Consider the following 12,124-nt stretch of genomic DNA (forward strand, 5'->3'; position numbering starts at 1 on the left):
GTTCTCTACAACACTAAAGCTTGACGCATGGGGAGGGCAGAGAGTAAATATGCCAAAACCAGCCTTGTTTCCTTTGTAAATGAAGATACATGACTTCCCAATAGATGGCCCTTCATTCATCTTAGTCGAAGGATGTTCCATTTTTAATGCCCACCCACGAGGTCTTGGCTACATGCTCCTTCTGGAATGAAGGCGCTCCTTTCAGACGGTGGTGTGGAATGTTTGAGAAGGATGGGAGAGCAAGGAACAGATCCCGGGAAAGGAGCCCATCCTTACATCATTGTGCTGCACTTGGGGATACGGTTGAGATGGCCTGCAATGAAAGTATACTGTATACGGACCTTGCAAGTGACAGAGGTCTGGCAGGAAGATAGAGAGAGTAAAGCAGAGTATTGTTTTTCCCCTCCAGTCCAGAATTAACAGAGCTTTCTCCTCCTCCTCTTCCTTCTCCACTAATCATGATACTGGGCATTTTCTGGGGGGGCAAGTGAAACATCTTGCTTGAAGTGGAGGAGTCCTATTGGCCCTGTCTCCCCATGTTCATTCCAGTACGAAAGAAGATGGAAGAAGCAATGGGAAAACATGGGGGGGGGGATTCAAAAGGAAGGTCACATGGTTTGGATCCCTGTAAAATGTTGGGAAAGAGTCAGGGCCAGGTGTGGAATCATCTTCACCTGTCGAAGACTCTGGCAGGGGCCCACTGACCTGTAAGGTAGCCACCGGCAAGTCGTCCAAAGATAAGGAATGTATCCCACAGAAAAGAGCACACCGGTGCACTTGTTTGCATGAAAATGGCATATGCGGATTAATCTGTATCAATGTGGGTTCAGGAATTACTATAGTTTGAATAGAAATACAGAAATTTTCACCACTTGGTAGAACACCGTGAGCAGGTGACCTGAACTCCTTGCTCGGTCCGCTGTCCATGGGCTGTGGGTGGACACCTTCAAAGACCTTGCACTCATCCTTCGGGTGGTTCTGAGCCCATCCCACAGAGCACTCTGGCAGTCCTTCAGGCAGAGGCGGGATGGGCCACTTCAGCTGGTCCACTGAGCACATCTCTCCCCTCAGAACTGTGCCCCCCCCCCGGGCCATTCTGCTGTCATAATGAGCACAGCGCCAGTGGGACCAGCAGGTTCAGTGCCTGGATGCCAACAGCTGGCAGCGGACTCTTGCGGTATGGCAGCACAGCTTTGGTGGTGCTCACAGAAGAACAGATGGGGCACACCTTGCCCACCTGAGAAAGGTAGTTTATTTCTGCTGTTTGCAGCACCCTGCTGAGAAGGAGCCCCGCTTGCCACTTTTGCTTGGGCTCAGCCAGTGCTGGGAGGTGCGTAGGGTTGCGATGCTCTTCTCCGGAATCCAGCCCAGCCCTCTTCTGTGTCTTGGACTTCCTGTCCTGTTTGGCACTCATTTGGGAAGTGAGCTGAGAAGAAGTTGGCACGTGCTGGCTGAGCTCTGGCTGTTCAGCCAGCCACCTTCTTCTGCAGCACACGCAGCACAAACAAAGGCTGAAGGTCTTGTGTGTGGGAGAAAGGCGCTACTTCACAGTGTTCGCCTGGGTTCCTTTCTGGGTGGGTGCCCATGGACCAGCTTGGCGGGCTTGCCTCGGGTTGGACTCACGGCTGTGAGAAAGCAGGCAGGCCTGAGTCCAGGATGCCGAGCCCAGGGAATCCCATCGATTTCAGCCCCCAAATGGATTCCTCACACATCTCCAGCTGCTGGTGAGAAGAAAGAGCAGTAGATGATGGAGAGAAGACGAAGAAGATGAAGAAAAACTGATTGTGATGGAATTGGGAAGGTCCATTCTCTGAGTGCTGGAACCCGTTAAGGGTGTCCCAGCCAAGTGTCCCCCCAAACCTGGAGCCGGCACTGGGGAGGCCAATTGCACAGGAAAATCCTCACCTTGATGCACCCTTTCTGTGGCAACTGTTGTTTCATGCAGAATAATGACGTCCGTGCGCACAATGGTAGCTCTGGATACACTCTCTTCTCTTGGCAGCCTGCATTGTTTGCACGGGAAACAGATTGTTTTGCTTTCTGTATTACACAGGCTGCAGTGTTTAGTAAGCTGTTCTATTCTTAAACAGGCATCTATAAACAGTCGCAAATAGCAACAAATAAACATTAAAGAATTAACAAGCAGAAAGGGGGAAAACCTTCCGTGCAGGAGCAGAGTTTCCTTGAACTGAATTCAGTGAACTTGGAGTTCCAGTATCCTGGAGGTTCAAATGGCTTGTGTGAATCTGTGAATCATCCACCATGCAGTTGTTGAGAGAGCTGATTTAGGGGGAGCGATGTACAAACCAGGAAGCTGATTATCTCACTTCCAGCAGGGAGCAGAAACTTTCATCTGCCTGAGGCAAACATGCCTCTCCTCTCATTCTTTCCTCTACCTTTCCTACAGACCGAGTTTCACGTCCCAATTCTGCACTTCTCAGATATAGTATCTTATTGACTGACTGACTGACTGACTGACTGCTTTGCTTTGTTGTTGTTATGGACTTTCAAGTTGCCTCTGATTTGATCCCATGAATGACAGCCCTCCAAAATGTCCTATCCATGACAGACCCTCTTCTAAGGTCAAGGCTGTGACTTCCGTGATGGAATCCATCCATCTCCTGTTTGGTCTTCCTCCTCTCCTTCTGCCTTCACTGTTCCCAGCATGATGGTCTTCTCCAGGCAGCCGTGCCTTCTCATGATGTGTCTGAAGTAGGACAGACTCAGTGTTGTCATCCTTCCCACGTTCTCCAGATTCTTTCCATAAATTATGTTCGCTTCCATCATAGGGAGGTTGTGGGCTCTTCCACACTAGAGACATTCGCGATGCAACTGGACAGCCCTCTGAGAGGGATGCTATAACATGGAGGCCTGCACTGAGCAGGGGGGTTGAACCTGATGACTTTCTGGCCCCTTCTGACTCTATAATTCTATGAAGTCATCAGAGTTAAGCAGACGTATAGGGCTCAGGCGTTCTTCTCACTTTGCAAACTGTTCATTGGGAGCATCCTTTCAGCCATGGGGTGGGTGTGCATTCCTCACCAACACCAGACTAATGAAGCAGATAGTGTAAGCAGGAATGGCGGCGGGGGGGGGGGGGGGGGGGGGGTCGAGAGAGAGAGACAGAAGGCATTTTCAAGATTTGTTTTGTCCTTGGAGTCTTTGGGCTGGAAACATACTTAGTCATATCTTGAGTAGACCCTTTGAAGGCAGTGGTACACATGCTAGTTAGGACTAAGTTCGTTTGATTTCAGTCAAATCCTAGGGCAGATCCTACAACCCATTGTTTTTTCTAAAATATGTAACTTGCCTTTCATAGACTAGGTATCCCAGAGTGGTGAACAATGTTCACAGTCTCCCTCAGAGGGTTTTTGTCACAGGAGCCCTGTTAATCCCAGCTGCATCTTGGGGGTTCTGCTTCGTCGGGACAAAACAGATACACATCTTGTTGCAGATCTCACTGGTAATTGAATAATTCCATTTAAAAAAATCCATTCGAGGGGAATTGTTCAGTACTTAAAAAGATGTGAAACTGCATCTCCTTCTAGCGCTCCATGACGGAGGAGCTACAAGCATGAATTAATTTGAAGTTATAATTTAACTGTTGAACGATTCCCTTTAACAAAGATATGTGGAACACATGGGGAAGTGTTCCATCAAAACGACTTCAGACTGTCGCTTGAGTGCAACCTAAGTACCATACTTTATAGGAGAAGGAGTTGCTACTAAGAGTGAGGAAAAGTTTTGTCACTCTGGCTATTTCATTTGTTTTCATGATTGAAAACGATTCATTCATAATTGGTCTATCCAATTATTTGCTGCTCCTTCATTTTCATAATTGGAGAAATTATTGGAAGCAGGCCAAGTGGAAGGGGTATTGTTTCTGTTTTTGGAGGACTTCCATCTGTAAATGGACCACAATTTGTGTGTTTTTTTTCTATACCTCCAATGAATTTGCACACAACAGCTCCCAAAAAAAGCACCTGGCTTTGCAAGATCTGTACAAATCGCTCAAGTTGCATGAAAACCATGCGTCTTACAGGTGCTGTTTGTGCAAATTTCAGAGGAAGCCTTCAGGTTGGCTTGACTTCCAGTGCAATGCATTGGCCCAAGTTCATGGTTGGTGAACTAGACTCTTGAGGGGATGGGGAGCGAACTGAGAAAATCTGACAGATTTCTACCAGCCCTAAATGGATTCTTCACACATCCCTAGTAGGGTTGTCTAGTCTAACTCCAATTTAAGGCCAAAGAACCACATGATGGAAGGACAGAAGAGCGTGAACATTGACCACCAACGTGGTCACCCAGACAGGAGAATGTGGGGCCCCATGGCTCACCGGATGACATCTTCCCCATGAAGATGTGACATATTCTACTACTACTGAAATTATAATAATTATTTCTGCCTGAGTATATACAGACATATAACAGGATATGTCCCATGCAAATCAGTGTCCCGGTTTGCCATTCTTTTAAGCAGCTGGTTCCCTTTTTTGGGCTCTGCACATGGCAGAGTGACAGGTGAGTGGTTAATTTAGATAAAGGAAACCAATTGTCAGTGACTCTGATTTCTGTTGCTTATTTGATGGATGTGGACGTAGCTTCCTTCATTTACCCAGTTGCATCTTGGAAAACCGCAGTGCATTAACCTTCGCTGTGGGTACCGTGACAAGCTTCACAAATGGAAGGCTAACACAATTAGCCCTAAAATACCGCCATTTGCTCTACTTTACTGGAAAGGGTTACTTCTCCTAAATCTTCTTGCAAGGAAGCTTTATGAGCATTCCAGCAGATGACAGAAGATGGAGATGGCTTGGTCATTGTATCCAGCAAGCAGGTATACTGCTACGTAGCAAAAACAAACCTTACCTTCTTTAGGCCTAGTGTGACCACTTTAGCATCATCAGATTGGAGGATGTGCATTGCCCAAAACTTGCACATGGGAAGGGAAGGGAGAACAGACTTATTTTTGTGTCCTTTGTATATGCACATTTTTATGCATAAATGCAACATTAGAAAACATCATGAGACCTGGACATCTCACCATTGTGAGGAACAGTCAGTCCGCTGCCCAGGAGTGAACTGTGGATAAAGAAGCACAGGACTCTTGCTCTTCCTTTTGATGATTTGTTATCTTTACGTAAGAATTAAACTGGAATTAGACTGGTCAGATTTGCCCAACCCTACTAGGGACTAGGGTGGCAAGGATCCTACATATCACAAACGCATGAGGTGCTGCACAGTGGCCATGCATTTCATTTTTCACATCTCTATGCCACCCAAGAGCCAGGATTCTCCGAGTCATTCACAAAAATTTAAACCCTAAGATTTAAATGCAACAGTATAACATAAAACCATACAGATATAAAAACACAGAACCTATTAAAAATCCTAGGACCATAACAATGGTCCTTAAATATTAAGAATTCTAGGACCTTAAAAAAATCCTAGGACCTTATCATGTGCTATGAGTTGTCTGGGAGAAGAGAAAGCCTTAACCTGCTACCAGGATTATGACCATGTTGATGCCAGGTAGACCTTTGAGAGCCACCACCAAGAAAGCCGCCTCTCTTGCTGCCACCCTTCAGACCTCCTTTAGAGGAGACCCTTGGCAGGGCCCGCAATGAAAATTTCATTCCTTGGGTAGGTTCACACTGCCAGATGAGGCAGCATGTTTCAGGGACACCTTTTTCTGTTGAATTTGAAAGTACGGCAGACGGTGTGCAGCCCAGATCTCGGCTAAATCACCGCTCCAGTTCTAGGGTGTCCACAAGATGGGAGATCTTGGGAAGCTGCCTTCCACTGCGAGCTTGAGCCACTGAGCTCAGTATTGTCCACACTGACTGACAGCTGCTCTCCAGGGATTGGGGATGGACACCGCCCCTACTTTGGGCACATCAGGAGAAGGTGAGACTCACTGGAGAAGACAATCATGCTGCGGAAAGTCAAGGCAGAAGAAGAGGAGGAAGACAAAGATGAGATGAATCAGTTCCATGAAGGAAGTCACAGCCTTGAGTTTATAAGGGCTGAGCAGGGCTGCCAAGGACTGGGAGTTCTGGAGGGCACTCATTCATGGGGTTGCCATGGGGCAGAGATGACATTTATTTTATTTATTTATTAAAAGCTTTTGTGTGCCGTTCTATTATACAAGATCTCAGGACGGCTTACAAGATCTCAGGACATGATGGCATTTAGCATTTCTCAGTCTTTTCTGGAGGTGGTACGGAATGAATCTGGAACCATCTGCAGGTGTTCTGCCGTTGAGTTGCGATGGTCCTCCCTTAATTTCAGCAGATGCAGCTTTTCCAGCAGGTCTCCTTGGCACTGAAGCCCTTTCCTTCTTCATTTTGGATCATCTGAGATTGAATCCTCATCATAATTCACTTCTGGAATAGACTGGCCATAGCATAGTAGAGCTGGAAGGGGCCAGAAGGCCCCTTGGTCCTGCCTCCTGCTATTGCTGGACAGCAAGTTACACCCCTCAGTGCCCCTTTTCAGCACCCTGTGGCCACTCCTGACAGAGAAGGTTGCTGGCTGTGCAACTGGGGGTCTCTGAGCATTTCAAAGAATCATAGCAGAGCCGGAAGGGGCCATGAAGGCCATCGGGTCCAGCCCCCTGCTGTTGCAGGACACCATGTTGCACCATCCCACTCAGATGGCTGTCCAGGTTCTTTCAGAAAGTCCCCAGTGTGGGAGAGCCCCCCACCTCTCCAGGCAGCTGGTCCCACTGCCATATTGCTCTGACAGTGAGGAAGCTTTTCCTGATGTCCAGCCTGAATCTGGGTTGTCGCATTTTGAACTGATTATTCCGTGTCCTACACTCTGGTATCAGCGAGAAGAGGTTTTGACCTTCCTCCTTGTGACAGCCTTGGAGGTCCTTATACAGGGATATCATGTCCCCCCTCAGTCTTCTCTTCTCAAGGTTGAACATGCCCAGTTCTCCCAGTCTCTCCTCACAGGGCAGTGTTTCCAAACTCTGGATCATCTTTCTTGCCCTCCTCTGGACCCTTTCTAATTTTTCTGCATCTAAGGAAAAATTTGCAGACTCCTTCTTGGCTCAGCTTGCTTTCTGGGACCAGACCAAGCATGAGAGGGAGTCTGCAGGTTCTGGAGGGACAGATTCCAAAAAGCTTCATCCCAACCTTAATCTGTGTTACACCATACGCGAGGATAACATACATTTAAAAATGTCCTGATATCATGAATATTCGAGAGCCTGTAAAGAGTTTTGCAGAGGTAGACTGAGAACAAAGAGTCACTGAAGTATTTGTTCACAAGATCTCTGTTTATGCAAGATTTATAACTGAACGTTTAGGCTATGGGCTGTTGAATTTTAATTACCCTCCTCTGACATCTCTCTCCCTGCAAAGAACTGTATATACAGAGAAACAGATGTTGGGTGCCCATGATTTAAATTCAGATCTTTTGTGGGAGACATCCTAACGAATGCCAGGTCTAATTGAGGGCTTGTTCTGCCTGTGAAGCCTTCCAGGGAAGTGCAAAGGCCCATCAGTTTGTTTGTCATTGGTGTTGGAATGCCGCTGCTGTGGGAGAGGGAGAGCAAAGGAAAGGGGCTTTTGCTCAGGAAACAAGGGAGGTGCAGTGATCCTTTTGGATGCAGGCTTAGAAGAATGCTGACGGAAGTGGGGCTGATTCGTAACCCTGGTTGCTGCGCACAACGGGGATGTGGCAGGGAGGGAGCGAGGGAGGGAGGGAAATGGCACAAAACTTGGAACCGCTCCAGAACAAGAATCAAAAGGCAGTGTGGGAAGTAGAGGGAGAGCTCGGGAAGAACTGTGCTGTGGTACGCAGAGGGATTTGGCGCACGTGGTCTTGAGGGCTCTGGAAATGACTGGCTGGGCAGTTTCCAGGTCTGGAAAGGGGCACTGCAGATGAAGGATCTCTTCCTGCCATAGGAGGAACTGCTCAGCAGGGCTCTGGCTGCACGTGGCTGACAGGTTACGAAAGCATCAGGCTCAATTGTGTCTCTACTGAGTCACCCCCCCACACACACACACACGCACCCATAGGACAGTGTGTTCTAGTGGTTAAGAGCGTGGGACTGGGACTCGGGCAATCCGGGTTCTAGTCCTCACTCAGCCATGGAGCCAACTGGGTGACTTGGGGCCAATCCCAGACTCTCAGCCCAACCGACCTCACATCAGCACCAGAACTGACACCAGAAAGCAGTTCTTTGCACCAACGGAAATGCTTGGACACTTTTAGAAGGGAGATGTACCACCAGCACCCTGGACTCAATGAAGAGCTGTTGCACCCTGGGGTAGGGTGGCCACATGTCCTCCTTCACTGGGGACTGTACTCTGTTTGAAGGCACTCTGGAAGTCTGTACTATGCTTGGGAAGTATCCCCCATCTAACTGGCTGCCCAGTCCTGGTGCAGTTTAAGGGAAAAGGACCTTCTGGAGGAAGAGCAAAAGGGCCATGAAGGTGTCCATCACCTGGTGCTCCCAGGTGGCTAGCCAAGCAAGCCACATAAGCCACCTGGTCATCATCTTTCACACTACAGCATTTCAATGTGAAATATAAGAATAATTTCTAAATATGCATCTTTAGCTATACTTTAACACATTGGATATTTCATGCCAAGCAGCCTCCTCTTTCCATCCTTGTCTTTGGGTGGTGCTTTCCCTCTTTTCTTTGGAAATTCACTAGTGGCTACCTGAGGTCAAGGAGGAGGAGATACCCCCATCACTAGTTCTGGGAGCCCTGCCTAAGTCGTGGGCAACACCACCGACCTCCTGGGGCTTCCACTCCACACCACACACTCGCCCCGCCATCCTCTATTTGAAAGGCACCTTGCCCGGCCTAAGGGTGAGGCCAGCTCTGTCCCTCTGTCAGCCCTTCCTCCTCTAAGGAGGGACCAATTGAATGTCCAAATCCTGGATGGAGGTGGAATGGAGACAAACGAGGCTTCTTCTAGGGCTGTTTGTGGGAAACTGTGGTTGCCACAGAACCTTTTTCAGCTTGAGGTCATTTCCAGCAAAGTTAGAAACATAGAACATAGAAACAGAGCAAGTCAGAAGGGGTCTCCTGGGCCATCTAGTCTGACCTCCAGCTCCAGCCGGCTCCGCTCAAGACATGCCCACGATGTGCATGTCCAGCCTATCTTTGAACACCTGCACCAATGGGGCCTCAACCACCTCCTGTGGAAGCCCATTACGGTGTTTCCATAAGTTATGGTGGCATTTCTCATGCTGGCTAGAAATGGGCGTTTTCAAAGCAAGGTGGGGATGGACCAACAAGCCATGTCTGGGAGCACTAGGATTCTTGCTGATCATCTTGTTGTTTGCCTCATGACTGATTCCTGTTCACACAATTCCCATTTTCTCCATAGACTAAAGTGGAACTGTTTCGGTGTATTGAAGTAATTTGTGCAAATTACTTCAGTACACTGAAGCAAATCAGGAATGAAGCAAATCAGAAATAAGATGATTTTGAGCATGTCTTTGACAATTTGGATTTCTTTTCCACAGATGTGCTTCTATTCAGAGCCTTGAATGGGCATGCTAGCTTGTTTTGCAAGCAAAAATAAAATTCCCATGCATTCCTAAAAGCAGGACAACAATGTTTTGCATGAACCATGCTTTTAAAAGCCTTTATGATGAACAGAACTATGTTTTTATCTCACCTATGTTGCTATGTAATGTAACATCAACAACTAGATTTCCCAAACTGGGGCTGCCCAGATGTGTAACACTGCAATTCCCATCATCACAATGCCCAGGCTGGCTGGGAATGGTGGATCACATCTGGAAGGCACCAGGCTGGGGAAGGCTGGTTTATCACTAAAAAAGAAAAAAAGAAATTCCTCCTCTTTTTCTAGGGCCGGGGATGCAGCTAACATTAACACCAGAACAGAAAGATCAAAAAGCTCACAGGGGCTTTGGGGACTAAGCTCTGTATAAGTAGCTCAACTTGAAATGTCTCTCTTCGAGGATTCATTTGCGTGTAGAATTTCCACCAGCTTATGACTCATGCTGGGATTCCCATTGGGCCTTTTGCAACCGTGCGCCGGTTAGAGATACTCCTTGTGGACAGTCAGAGGCCCCTCTCTGCCAAAGCTAACCGTCACCAATGAAGTGGCCGTGTGTCCCACTTTGAAGGGGGCAGGCCCCTCCCCAAACTGTTGTCATCTGGGGAGACAGGCAGCTCTGCTGTCCACTCTTGATCTTACCCTGAGCTCCGAAGGAGCTTGTCTACAGTGCTGAACTCTCTCCCCTGAATAGAGTTGGCACCATGGATAGCTCCTCAAAAGTTTGGAGTAGAAGCCCGAGCGGATACCAAGCCTGGTGATACTGGAGCACCAGCCTCCACTGGAGGGCAGCCCCCTACTTGAGGACTTGCCAGCTCTCTGTTTGAAGGGCTTGCCAGTCCTCTGTTCCAGTTGTAGAGGCAGTGTGCATCTCTCACACTCCCCAGACCCACTGTCTTTCCATGTTAACCCACACAGAACTTCCTACGGTCATCAGTGTCCATGAGCCAGCATTAAATGGTGCCGAAAAGATTGTGCACCCTTCTTTTATCTGGATAGTGGTATGGTCCAAGGTCAGCTTCAGGCTAAAGGAGGAGGGGACGCTGTGGATGTAAACTTGCCCATCAGCAGCAGATACATTGCCACAGTCCTCCTCTGGATGCAGAGATGGGTCTTATTGATTCTTCAGTTAGAGTAATTATTTCAACATGGAATCCAGCGGGGAGATGTGGCTAGAGGGGACGCAGGAGACCTGGGTTCTATTCCCACATGCCATGAAGCTCATTGAGTTATGGGAGGCCACTTACCTTCTTCTCAGCCTGATCTACCTCAAAGGGTTGTTCAGAGGACCAAACAGAGAAGGAAGGGAGCTGCTTTGTGTTCCTCGTAGGAGAAAAAAGGCAGAATGGGAATATTATCAGTAAATTTGCAATTGTATTTGCAGATGTAGATTATATGCACATTTTCTTCTCTTTTCTGCTACTCTTTGGGGGGGGGGAGTGCATAAGTGACCCCTTTTGTGAACAGGTCCCCCAGCCATGTGGCTTGCTCACTCCAGACACATAGAAACATAGAAACAGAGTGAGTCAGAAGGGGTCTCCCGGGTCATCTAGTCTGACCTCTGGCACCAGCCGGCTCCGCTCACGACGTGCCCACCATGTGCATGTCCAGCCTATCTTTGAACACCCTCACCAATGGGGTCTCAACAACCTCTCGTGGAAGCCCATTCCACACTCTCGGGGTCCTGACTGTCAGGAAGTGCTTCCTGGCATCCAAATAGAACCTTGGTTCCCTGAGCTTTGCTCCGTTGGAGCGCATTCTGCCTTCCTCTGCAGGGGAGAACAGGTCTCTACCCACCTCCATGTGACATCCCCTCACATACCTGTATGTCGCCAACAGATCCCCTCTGAGTCTCCTCTTCTCCAGGCTGAAGAGACCCAGTTCCCTGGGACACAATGTTTTCGGTGAGGATGAACTGCTCGTATTTGTCTTAGGGCTGGAGGTAGCTTAGCAGCCTCTGGTCACTGACCCCTTCGTTCAACATATCAGGAGTTGAAACCTCACAGACACGTGCACACTATTTTGAGAGTCCATGTGAGATTAAAAAAGCAAAAGGAAAATTCCAGATAGATGAGGCAATTGCATTTTATTCCTATGCCGAAAGAAAAGCCAGTGTTCTACACCTTGATAATATAATTATCCAACATTTTGACTAGACGGATTTGATAATGATGTACAGAGAAAAGGGCAATTTAAACCTGGCAAGGAATGAACAAACATTTTGCCTGGCTGCTGTCTGTTGAATGAAACGTCTTGGGCTGCTGTATCTTTTGCTATGGAATGATTTTGGTGGATGTGTTTCCATATTGTGTTGTCTGCCAAAGCTAGTTTTCCTCTGCCCACCCACCTGTTCTAATCAAGCCCCCACTCCCTGACTCTGTTATTGTGTGTATTAGTCCTGCATGGACACTGAACGAGCATAGCAACAACCACAGCAGAGCAAAACTTCTGTTTCCGTTTCAAGCACAAGTGCAAAGCCACAGTACACGACATTTCCACAATCACTCATTAGCCTCCAGTCCTATCTTAAGAACTGGGTAGGCAGATGACATTGCCAGCCAATCAGAAATGC

At 47.9% G+C, this 12,124-nt stretch overlaps 1 protein-coding gene across 1 annotated transcript in view; it reads left to right on the forward strand.

Moving 5' to 3' along the window:
- Nucleotides 1–12,124, forward strand: part of KCNH5 (potassium voltage-gated channel subfamily H member 5) — a 200,413-nt gene that overhangs the window by 57,980 nt on the left and 130,309 nt on the right. The gene's annotated exons all lie outside the window — the stretch shown is intronic.

Source organism: Varanus komodoensis, unplaced genomic scaffold, assembly GCF_004798865.1.
Source record: "Varanus komodoensis strain SLA01 unplaced genomic scaffold, ASM479886v1 scaffold3, whole genome shotgun sequence".
Classification (NCBI taxonomy): Eukaryota; Metazoa; Chordata; class Lepidosauria; order Squamata; family Varanidae; genus Varanus; species Varanus komodoensis.